The sequence below is a fragment of the Tupaia chinensis genome, unplaced genomic scaffold (genome assembly GCF_000334495.1).
Source record: "Tupaia chinensis unplaced genomic scaffold, TupChi_1.0 Scaffold000066_1, whole genome shotgun sequence".
NCBI classification, from domain to species: Eukaryota; Metazoa; Chordata; class Mammalia; order Scandentia; family Tupaiidae; genus Tupaia; species Tupaia belangeri.
The window spans coordinates 5,096,058-5,107,513 of NW_006159525.1; the positions used below are offsets into that span (position 1 = coordinate 5,096,058).

General features: G+C 47.1%; 1 long non-coding RNA gene across 1 annotated transcript; it reads right to left on the reverse strand.

Moving 5' to 3' along the window:
• Positions 1–399: 399 nt before the first annotated feature.
• Positions 400–4,607, reverse strand: LOC106733278 (uncharacterized). The gene is made up of 3 exons (XR_003547039.1): positions 4,547–4,607; positions 3,095–3,872; positions 400–774 (listed from the first exon to the last, which is right to left on the reverse strand). It is a non-coding gene; the product is annotated as an uncharacterized LOC106733278 (long non-coding RNA).
• Between the last annotated feature and the right edge of the window lie 6,849 nt (positions 4,608–11,456).

The window sequence follows — 11,456 nt, forward strand, 5'->3', positions numbered from 1 at the left end:
GCAGCGTAACTGCTATGCCATCTGCTAGCCCCCAGGTCCTGTGATTTATTTCTTTTTTCTTAGAGAGATTTTTGCTGTAGGGTGAGTGCACTCACCAGAGAGACGGAGCTCGCCAGAGAGACAGAGAGAAAGCAAGAAATAACCCTCCGGGGAGGATGGCCATGCCTCAGTCCCTTCCCTTCCAGTCTCCTCTCAGGATTTTGGGCACACATGCACACATACCCAAGGTGTTTTAAGCCACCAGGCCCAGGACTTGAACCACGGTCAACTACCTGGGATCCAGTCATGTAACCATTACGCCATCTGCTGGTCCCAGTCCTGTGATCTTGATGTGAATTCCTAGATTTGTTTTCAGTTCTGGAAAATTAAATAGGAGAACCGAATTTCATGGTTGGCATGTATGGAACATGTGTGCTTGTGTCGGGGGAAGGAAGGGGATAAAGGATTTTAAATGCAGCCTGAAAATTAAATGCTCATATGACAGAGTTCCAACCGACTCCACAACCACTTGTCAAGTTTCAACAATTTCCCAGCCGTCCTCTGTGCCCAGCGTTGTGCTACTTACTCATCCAGTGTTTACTATTTGCTACAGTCCAGGTGGGGAGGGGTACACGGAGAACAGCCCCTTCTTCAGGTCACTTCCTGAGCGAGGACCCCAGACAGGCCGTAGGTAGGTACTGGTTGGTGAAGATACGGAGGCACTGGAACCCTGAAGCACTGTTCATGGCCACGTAAAATGGTGCAGCCACTTTGGAAAACAATCTGGCAGTTCCCCTGTTGGTTAAATAGAATCACGTCCCACAACGTGTTTTTAAAAGGTATTGACAGGGACCAGCAGTTAGCGTAATGGCTGTCACTGGACTCCCACGTAGTCGACCACAGTTCGCATCCCAGACCCGGTGGCTTAAAACTCAGGCCGGGCGCGTGTGCATGTGTGCCCAAGAACCTGAGAGGAGAATGGAGGAGAAGGGATTGTGGCGTGACCATCCCCTCTGGGGGGTGATTTCTCGCTTTCTGTCTCTCTGTCTCTGTCTGGCAAGCACACGCGCCCTATAGCAAAAAACTCTCCAAAAAAAAAAAAAAAGGTATTGACAGTGTTATCATAAATTCATAAAACACAAATGTATTGCAGAAGCACTTGAGTGTTTTCAGCTCTGCACTTGTCATTATGGTTTTTTCGATAAATAACTGAGTGACATGACAATAAAATGTCTGGTGAAGGAAAAGTTGCCCGTTCTACAAACTTGAGAATGTCCATAGGAAATTCTGCTCCAAGAAAATGAGCAGAGGTAGATTGCATGCTCACTATCAGCTAAGCACCACCAAGGTTCTTTCACTCCCGTTACTTGTCTAATTCCCCAATGTTGCAAAGTAAGCATTCTGATGCCCATTTTACAGATGAGAGATGTTAACTAAACTGACCGCATTTACACAAACGGTGCATGTTAACTAAACTGACTGCATTTTCTATTAGGAGTTATCCTAATAGAAATCTAACAGGCATGGCTGTGAATCATATCACCCCAAAACTATTGAAGACAATATGAGCATGTGATTGGGGCCAGCAGGTGGCACAGTGGTTCAAGTGCTGGACTCCCACATAGTCAACCATGGTTCGAGTCCCAGACCTAGCAGCTTGACACTCATACCGGGCATGTGTACGTGCCTGCCCAAAATCCCAAGAGGGAAATGGAGAGGAAGGGACTGGGGTGTGGCCATCCCCCTCAGGGGTGACTTCTTGTTTTCTGTCTCTGTTTCTTCAGCAAGCACATGCACCCGATAGCAAAAATCTCTAAGGGAGAAATAAAAAGCGTGCATTGGTGTTTATGAGTCTGTGGGTTCAGCCAGGCGGTTCTCCTTGCTGAGCTCCCGTTATTCGTCTAATTCCCCAATTTTCTGCTGATCGGCAGACCCTTCGGATGTCGAGAGCCGGCTGGCTGTGGGCTGGTCTATGATGTCTTCAGGTGAGACGGGTCCCTTCACCAGGGCTCTGTCTCCCGTCCCGGTGGCCATGGCAGTAGCAGGGTTTCCAGACATAAACAGCTTTGCATGAAGTGTCTCAGGCCAAGGCTGGCAACTGGCAGGCTATACTATTCCCACTGTATTCTCATAGTCAAAGCAGGACTCGAAGCCGACAGACAGTCGGCGAGTGGGGAAAAGACCCCATCTCTCTCCAGAAGGCTGTGCAAAGACAGTACTTATGCTGGGAATGGATACAAGGAGGAACAGGAGAAAGGCCATGTTTTTGTAATCAATCTATTCTGAAAGGGGGGTGCTATTTATTAGCACAATAAAGGGCAGATAATGAGATAAAAAAGGCTCCCTACTTAACCCTGAACTTTGAAACCAAGTCTCCGCTGTGGAGAATAGTCGGGCAGTTTCTCGTTCACATAGCACGCACCTATTGACCTACCCCAGGACCTAGCAGTCCCGTTCCTAGGTACCTATCCAAAAGCAATGAGCACACACGTTCCCCAGAAGACTTGCGCGGAAAGGCTCAGCCAGCCAAAAACTGGGATCAAAGTCTATCACTAGGTAAACAAAATACCGTGTATCCACACCAAGGGGCCCAGGCACATTTAAAAATGAACCAAGGATGCACGTCTAACATGGACGAACCACGAACACTGCAGTATCGACAGAAGCCAGACGCACCAGCGAACATGAAGTTCTAGAACTGGCACACTTGAACCCTGGCGATAGAAACTGAAAGCGCGAGGGAGGGTGAGTTGTTACTGGAAGGAGCCTGAGGGAATTTACTGGGCGACGGAAGGTTCTCTATGAACTGGGGCAGTGGTTACAAGGATGGAGACATGCGTTGATACTCATAAAACTACTTAAAATCTGTGCAATTTATTGTATGCAAATTGGACTCAATTAATACTAATCATAAACTACAGCAGGGCTTCAAAAGACTTTCTTAGAAAGGCTGGGAGGACCTGGCAAGGTTTCGCTGTGAGCATGAGGGCTCTGTGAGTCACAGTAATGGGAAGCATGAGATCGGGGGCCTGGGAGCCCCCTGGAAAACTTGTGCACATTGAATGTGTCCTTACCTGACCCTGCTCCCTGGTACGACAGAGGAGCAGCTATTTACCTTTTCAAGAGACATGCAGGAAATATCAACGAAACGTGCATGTAAATTCACTCCCACTGGCTGTGGCTCTGGGGATTGGCCTAGAGAGAGTTCAGCTTTGTTTTCCCAGGAGTTCGCTGGCAGGAGGCTCAGGTGCCACCTTCCGGGAGTCAGATGGCAGGAAGGAGAGGAAAGATCACAGGGAGCCTCGTAGCTTCCTGTAGTCAGACCTGCGCAGAGAGTTGTTGAAGCTGTTCCGTTTATTCTGCGGAGAAACCAGTGTAATTAGAAAATCACTCAACAACTTGTGCTGTTTGAACAAGGGCGCTAAGAAGCTCTCTGCAGTCAGATTGAATCACACGAATGAAAATCCTGGTGCAGAACCCTCAAGCCCGCCCTGCTGAGTGGGGCAGAGGTGGGGGCCGGAGAGTCAGGGAGCACAGCTTCCAGCTAGAGGCTTCTTCTGACTCCACCCGCCGCAATTCAGGAGACCACTCTGTTTGCTCCATTTCAGAGACGAGCACATTGTGGCTTCAACTCGCTCAGACTTGTCCCTTGGTCTGTGCTTTCCAAGTTTGGAGTTCCTTGTTAGAAAGGGGTTTGCATTTGATATTCTCTTTTGCAAATGATTTCAAAATAATCTTTCTGTATTCTTGCCAGGCATCTGCTCAACCGTGTATTTGGGTTTCCAATTAGGGACCCAAAGTTGCAGTACTTTTCTCGTGGGGGGGAACGGCAAGAAAAGAGAAGCAGGCTGAGCTGTAAAGGATGAGTTCGTGCCAGCAGGAAGGCTTTGTTTCTGCGGGAGGAGGAGAGGGGGCTGGGTGAGTCACAGTGCCACAGAGCCCACGTGATTGGCGTCCACACTGCCAGCAGGGATTTCGTTCCTGTGCAGTTGTTTATCCACCATATTAAATCATGGCTGCTAATCTGGGTCTCACCGTTTTTATAGTTGCATTCATTTGTAAATTTGCTTTCACTTTCAGTCTCTTGAGGAGTCTTTGGCGTAGAATTTACTTAGTTCTCACATTGGTCTACATTTATGTTATATCATTAATTATGTATATGTATTTAAATGATTTCTTTAATTTTATTTATTATTATTATTACAATTACTTTTTTTAAATTGGCCAGGGAAAGTGAGAAAGCAAGCCTCCAGGTCCGGAACTTGAACCATAGCTAGCCATAGGGGAGTCCAGCACCTTAACCAGCATGCCACATGCTGGTCCATTTTCCTGAAGAGCTATCTAACCGACGAGTAGTCAAAGCTATACAAATAAAAGGCAAGCCCAAGGTCCTGATTACACCAATATTTCTGAGGGAGCTTGTAGAATGTATTTGACCTCTCTGAATCTGTTTCCCCATCAGTAAAATGGGGGTAATAGTCATACCTGCCTTTAAATAGGTGAGTGATAAACGAGGTAACACTCAGAAAGGGATTTAGCAAATAGTGTGTGAGTCAGTGAGAATTACCTGCCTTGAGCTGAGGCTGATAAAAATGTTTTCTTTTAATTAACCATAGGCCTAAACAAACATCTCTCAGGCTTCCAAGTGTGCTCAGCAAACGGTGAGCTTTTCCTAGGAAGTTCTGCTGGGAAGAAAGAAGAAGGGAGAGAAATCAACATCCCAGCCTGTCTTTACTGGTTTGATAATCCAAGACATTACTTTGGAGCAAGAAGAAGTGTCCTAAACCTTTATTAATCACAGACCAAGGTTGATTACCAGTGATTCTTCCCCCCCTCCCCCGGAAACACAGCAGGGGTTCTCCTGGCATCTGGATAGAGATCGGAGATGCTGCTCAGCTTCCTACAGAGCGCAGCCCGGCCTCCAGCACGGACTCACCCAGAATTCAAGGAACTCTGCTCGCAGGATCCAGTGTAATCCGATGGATGGCTGAAAGGAGTGTGACAGAGTGACCTGGTCTCACCACCTCTTCTCCCTCCGTGTGTCTAGGACTGAAGTGAAACCTTTTGGAAACACCCTCTCAGCTCAGCCCACGTAGACTGTTAATCCTCAACTCAGTGGCCTCCAGGCCTATCACGCTCTAGATCTCTGCTCCGTGATCTGGTAAACCATGAGACGAGCCCATGACAGCGTGTTGAGATGGGGGCGCAGTGGTGAATATTTGGGGCTTCACTTTGCAGTCTGGCCCATATATGTTCACAACTGTTTCCCTACCCGCTCCCCATGTGATTCTGGGGGAGTTTTTTTTTTTTTTTTTTTTTTTTACTTTTCTAAAAGTTTGTTTCCTTATATAAAAAGGGGAGCTAACCGTAGCCAGGATCTCAGGGTTATAAAAGAACTGGACACTGTGAAGTCTTTATTTCATTTTCATTTCACCTGAGGGCACGTGTGCTTGACAGAAAGTGAGAAAGTAACCCTCACGGGGTCAGCAGGTGGTGTGGTGGTTAAGGGCCTGTGGACTCCCACATGACCGACTGTGGTTCGAGTCCCAGACCTGGAAGCTTGCTTTCTCACTTTCTCTCTCTCTCTCTCTGTCCACCTCTGGTCAAATTCAAAATAAATAAATAAATAAAGTTAAATAAAATAATTTTTTTTAAAAAGTAACCCTTATGGGGAGTGGTCAGGCTGCAGTCCCTTCTCCTCCATTTGTCCCTCCTTCAGGATTGCAGGCACACACGCACACATGCACCCAGCATGTTTCTCAAGTCACTGGATCCGGAACATGAACTGTGCAAATGGCCATGTGGGATTCAGCTGCTTGCTTTTTTAGAAAATTTTATTTACTTTTTATTTATTTATTTATTTATTTATTTTTTGAGATAGAGACTTTCACCATACAGCGTATACACTCACCAGAGAGACAGACAGTGAGAAATCACCTCCCCAGGGACGATGGCCACGCCACCATCCCTTCTCCTCCGTTCTCCTCTCAGGAGTGTGAGCACGCACGCACATGTGCACAGTGTGAGTTTTAAGTCACCGGGTCTGGGACTCAAGCCTCAGTCGCTATGTGGGAGCCCAGCCACATAACCATGATGCCATCCCAATTATTATTAGTTTTTAACCTGACCAGAGAATGACACGGAGAGAGAGGGAAAGTGAGAAAGCAAGCCACCAGGCCTAGGCCTTGAATCCTGGTCGATCATGTGGGAGTCCAGTGCTACCATGCCACATGCTGGCCCCTTGGGATTCAGCTGCTTTAACCTCCAGCTCTGAGCTGGCCCCTGTGAAGTCCTTACCCTACGGGTAGGTAAATGGTGAGGCATCAATAGATTAAAATAAAAGGAAGAGAAGGAAGAGAGAAAAAGAGACGCACCCTGGACAGCTACTTTATTAAGGCCTGTCAGAGCCAGTGCATCTGACCTGTAGGCCCGCGGCAGCCAGCGTAACAGACAACACCAGATCAGGCAAATCACAGAGAAGACTGCGAATACAAGTTGCTGGACAAACCTGTTTCTAAAAGTACGGATGCCGAACCAATGAGCCTAGGTGCCAAGAAAGGAATTTAAAGGACGGTGCTTTGCCAAGACGTACATTTATTGGATCAGAAGTAAATGTCATTCGTTCATCTGTGTCAAAAGTCAGCTTCAAGTCATGAAGCTAGGGAACATCGCTATAACGTGTATGACAGAGAGTTCATACTCTATATATAAAGAGAGCGTACAGAGGTAAAAGCATTCAAAGAAAAGCAACAACCGCAAAGCGACATAAAAAGCTGATAAACAGACGCAGTGATGCTCAACTCATTGGCAAGACTGCTGTATTGCACACCTCTGGGGGCTCTGTGCACACCCTGGTCCATTGAAATGATCCTCCCAAATGCATTATTTCCAAAGACGCAAAACAAAACCCGCGCTTTTCAGGACTTAGCGTCCCTCCATCTGGAGGGCTAGAGGCCATTCTGAATATGTAGAGTGGCCACTTCACAGGAGAGAAAGATGCAGTTCGCAGCCTGCCTGATATTCGGGGTAACTCTGTTTCATAAACAATAGCAACGTTAAAAATTGAAACAATGAAAATCTCGTGATATTGGGGGACATATTTAACAACAGCTTTATTGACATGTAATTGACACACAATAAACTACATATTTAAAGAGTACGATTTTTTTTTTTTTTTAGAGAGAGACTTTTGCTATAGGGCGTGTGCACTCATCAGAAGAGACAGAGAGAGAGACAGACAGACAGAAAGAAAGTAAGAGATCACCCCTTGAGGGGACGGCCACACAGCAATCCCTTTTCCTCCATTGTCCTCTTGTGATTTTGGGCACACACATACACGTACCCGGTGTGAATATTAAGCCACCAGGTCTGGGACTTGAACCACAGTCAACGTGGGAGTCCAGCAATGTAACCATTTGGCCCTTTGCTGGTCCCAGGGTACAACATTGTATGCTCTGTCTTATGTGTGTACACGTGAAACTACCATAAATCAATATATTAAGCATATCTTCTATCCAAGAATTTCATTGGTAACCCTCCATTCTGTTCTTCCCCTGACCCCATCACTAGCCAACCACTCTAATCTGCTTTTGTCACTCCTGGTTATTATCACTATAGGTTAGTGTCACTATGGGTTCATGTCACTATGGATTAGTGGACACTTTCTAAAGTTTTTTTTTGGAGAGGTTTTTTTTTTTTTTTTTCCGCTATAGGGCGCGTGCATTCGCCAGACAGAGACATAGAGAGAGAAAGCGAGAAATCACCCCCCGAGGGGGGATGGTCACGCCGCAATCCCTTCTCCTCCATTCTCCTCTCAGGATCTTGGGCACGCACGCACACGCGCCCGGCGTGAGTTTTAAGCCACCGGGCCTGGGACGCGAACCGTGGTCGACTACATGGGAGTCCAGCGACATAGCCATTACGCTGACTGCTGGTTCCCACTTTCTAAAGTTTTAATCAATGAAACTATACAATATATTTCCTTTTTTTGGTCAGGCTCCTTTTGTTTAGCAAAATGATTTTTAGATTCACTAGTGTCACTACCTGTATCAATAGTTCACTCCTTTTCATTGCTGAGTAGTATTCCATTGCATGGTTATACCACAATTTGTTTACCCATTTATCTGATGACAGACATATGTTCAGTTTGAAGCTATGGTTAAAGCCACTGGGGTTGGCAGGTGATGTGGTGGTTGAGGCACTAGATTCTCACATGGCTGACCATGGATTGAGTCCTGGACTTGGCAGCTTGCTTTTTTACTTTCCCTCTCTATCTCTTTCAGGTCAAATTTTAAAATAATAGTAATAAATTAAATTAAATAATTCAAAAAAAAAAGAAAAAGAAAAAAACCACTATAAATATTTGTATATAGGTCTTCATGTGGACATAAATTTCTTTTTCTCTTGGATAAACACCTAGATATGAAATGACTAGATCACAGGGCAGATGTGCATTGAATTTGAATTTTAAAAAAAATGTCAGACAGTATGTGCATTCACTGGAGAGAGATGGAGAGAAAGACGAAGAGAGCATGAAAGCACCTCCCAGGTGCAGCCGTGCTGCTGCAGTCCTTTCGCCTCCATTTCTCCCTCCTCTTGGGATTTTGGGCATGCACACACATACACCCGGCATGTGTTTTAAGCTGCCAGGTCTCAAACCACGCAGAGTGCTGGATCCCACATGGCCAGTGGTGTTCAAATCCCGGTGCTGCTCATTTCCCACTGGGCTGGCATGTACGTGCCCAGGATCTTGACAGGATGGAGAATTACAGGGGAGAGGGCTGCAGCGTGATCAAGACCCTTTGCAGGCTGTTTCCCCCTCTACCCCTTCGTGTGTGCATGCGCTTTCTGCCGTGAATAAAAACAACTGGATAAACCATAGGTTCTGCGGTCCATTTGATCACCCCATTTGCCTGACAGACAAGATGAGGCCAGCAAAAGAGAAAGTCCTAAGACCGTCAGGTGAGTGACCTGCCTTGGCTGCCTGGGGTCTCAAGTCTCCTCTGCAGAAAGCAGAGCTTTGCCATGAGTTAGAGTGAGGAAGGGCATGCCCATCACCCTGGGGCAGGACAGAGCTGTCCCTCAGTCAGTACCTGCCCAGCACCCTGGGATATTTGCCGTGGTGAAATAGGGGCTCCCCTTTGGCCCAGAGACCTGGCAAGTGACTAGTCTGAGCTGGAAACTTTGCAGCCAGGCTCTGCCTTCTCTCCACAGAGGTCATGGTCTCGGTCTCGTACTGTGTACCTGCTAATTAAGTTCTTCTGGAGAATTACCCATGAATCATAAGTGCTGTTTGTTTGGTGCTGTGGAAAGTGCCTCTGGCTATAATCGCATTGTCACAGAAACCATACCAGAAAACCAGGAACAAACTTTAGAGATGAGGGAACAGCTTCAGAGAAGTGCATTAACTCGCCCTTGATCACACAGCTAATTAAGTGGCAGAGACAGCTTTGGAAACCCAGATAAACTAAACCATTCCTCTTTAAGACCCTCATGAAAGTCTTACAACTGGCCAAAAGGAATCCCATTAAAATAAAAGTAACTTTCCAGGACCAGCAGTTGGTGTAATGGCTATGTTGTTGGATTCCCATGTCGTTGACTGTGGTTCAAGTCCCAGGCCAGGTGGCTTAAACTCATGCCAGGCGCATGTGCATGTGTGCCCAAGATCCCAAGAGGAGAATGGAGGGGAAGGGATTGTGGCATGACCATCCCCCCTGTGGGGGTGATTTCTTGCTTTCTGTCTCTCTGTCTTTCTGGTGAGTGTATGCACCCTATAGCAAAAAACTCTCCAAAAATAATATATATATATAATATATATAATATATATGCTATATAAATAACTTTTAAATTAAAAATGTACACTGGGGACTAACAGGTGGCATGGTGGTTAAGGTGTTGGACTCCCACATGACTGACTGCAGTTCGAGTCCTGGACCTGGCAGCTTTCTCTCTCTCTCTCTCTCTCTCTCTCTCTGTGTGTGTGTGTGTGTGTGTGTGTGTGTGTGTGTGTGTGTCTGTTTCTCTCTGGTAAGCACATGTGCCCTATAGCAAATTAAATAATAGCAATAAATTAAATTAAGTAAATACATAATTTAAAAATATGTACATTGGGCCAGCTGGTGGTGTGGTGGTTAAGGCAGTTGAACACTTCATGTTGGACACTGAGGTTCAAGTCCTGGCTCCAGTGGTCTGAAAAACACCGCAGGCACATGGGCATGCAGTGTCCAGTCCCAAAGGAGGGAGAGACAGAGAAGGGATTGCGATGTGACCATTCCCCGTAGTGGGCGCTTCCTGGCTTTTCACCATTCTCCATCTGTCTCTGGCAAGTGCATGCCCTCTGGCAAATAAAAACAACCCAAGAAGGTGCACTAAAGAGCAGCTGAGACAGTAAAGTACACAGCCACACACCACAGCGCCAGGCATACAATCAATGCTGAGGAACCGCGAGCCCTTGTGATGAGCCGGCTATTTCCAAAAAGAAAGAAAGAAAACCTGAACCGGGCCGATGTCTGAAGTCAGAAGCGTGGGGTGAGATGTGAGCTGTCCTGCTGCGTTATCTGGCTGCACAGGTTAGGTTGTGTTTGTGTTTATTGCTAGAAGGTTCAGGCATGCAGTGGAGAGAGAGGGAGAGAGGATCCTGTGGGCGCAGTCACGCTCGATTCTGGCCCCTCCATCTCTCCATCCCACCCGGATTCGGGAGGTGTGTGCTCATGCAAACACGTCTGGCATGTGTTTTAAGCCACCAGGGCGGGGCTCCAAACCGTGGTCGTTTCTGTGGGATCCAGCTCCTGTGCACCATGCCGAAATGCGGCGCCACAGAGCCAGCCCGACCGCAGGTTTTAAACATGGGACTTGGTTCCAGAATCGGAACATTTCACACACAGTGCGGATTCACGGCATCACCCAAGAAACCAGGGAGTGTGGGCTGCAGCTACAGAGCCACAAACACCCTGAGATGGACGGCGAGAGTCCTCCCTGGCCCACCACAAGGCACGCTGCAGGCCCAGGTGAGGCCGGCCCTGCCATCCTCACGGCTAGTTAAGAAAGAAGGCTCTGCGGTGGAATGTCACGACGCGGCTGCTGGCGTTGCTGCCTCCTAGCTGGTGACCTAGGCTAATAATTTCTCCTTCCCAAGTCTGTGTCCTGGAAATGTTGTGAGGCTTAAAGAAAATAATCTAAGACTACTTTGGCACAGTGCCTGTCGCATGGACGATTTTCAATAAAGCTCAGCTCTTTCTGACATAGGTGTGACCACGTCGCTGCGCTCAGCAGAAGAAACACTGCATACGTGATTAAAGCAAGGATTTATTTTTAATTTGCCTAAGGGCACTTCCACTCATTGGGGAGGGGAGGAAGTGAGAAAGTACACCCCACGGTTACACTGCAACCCCTTCTCCCCCATCTCTCCCTCCTTCTGGGATTTTAGACACGCGTAGTCACGTGTCTGGTATGTTTTGCAGGCTCCTGGGTTCAGGACT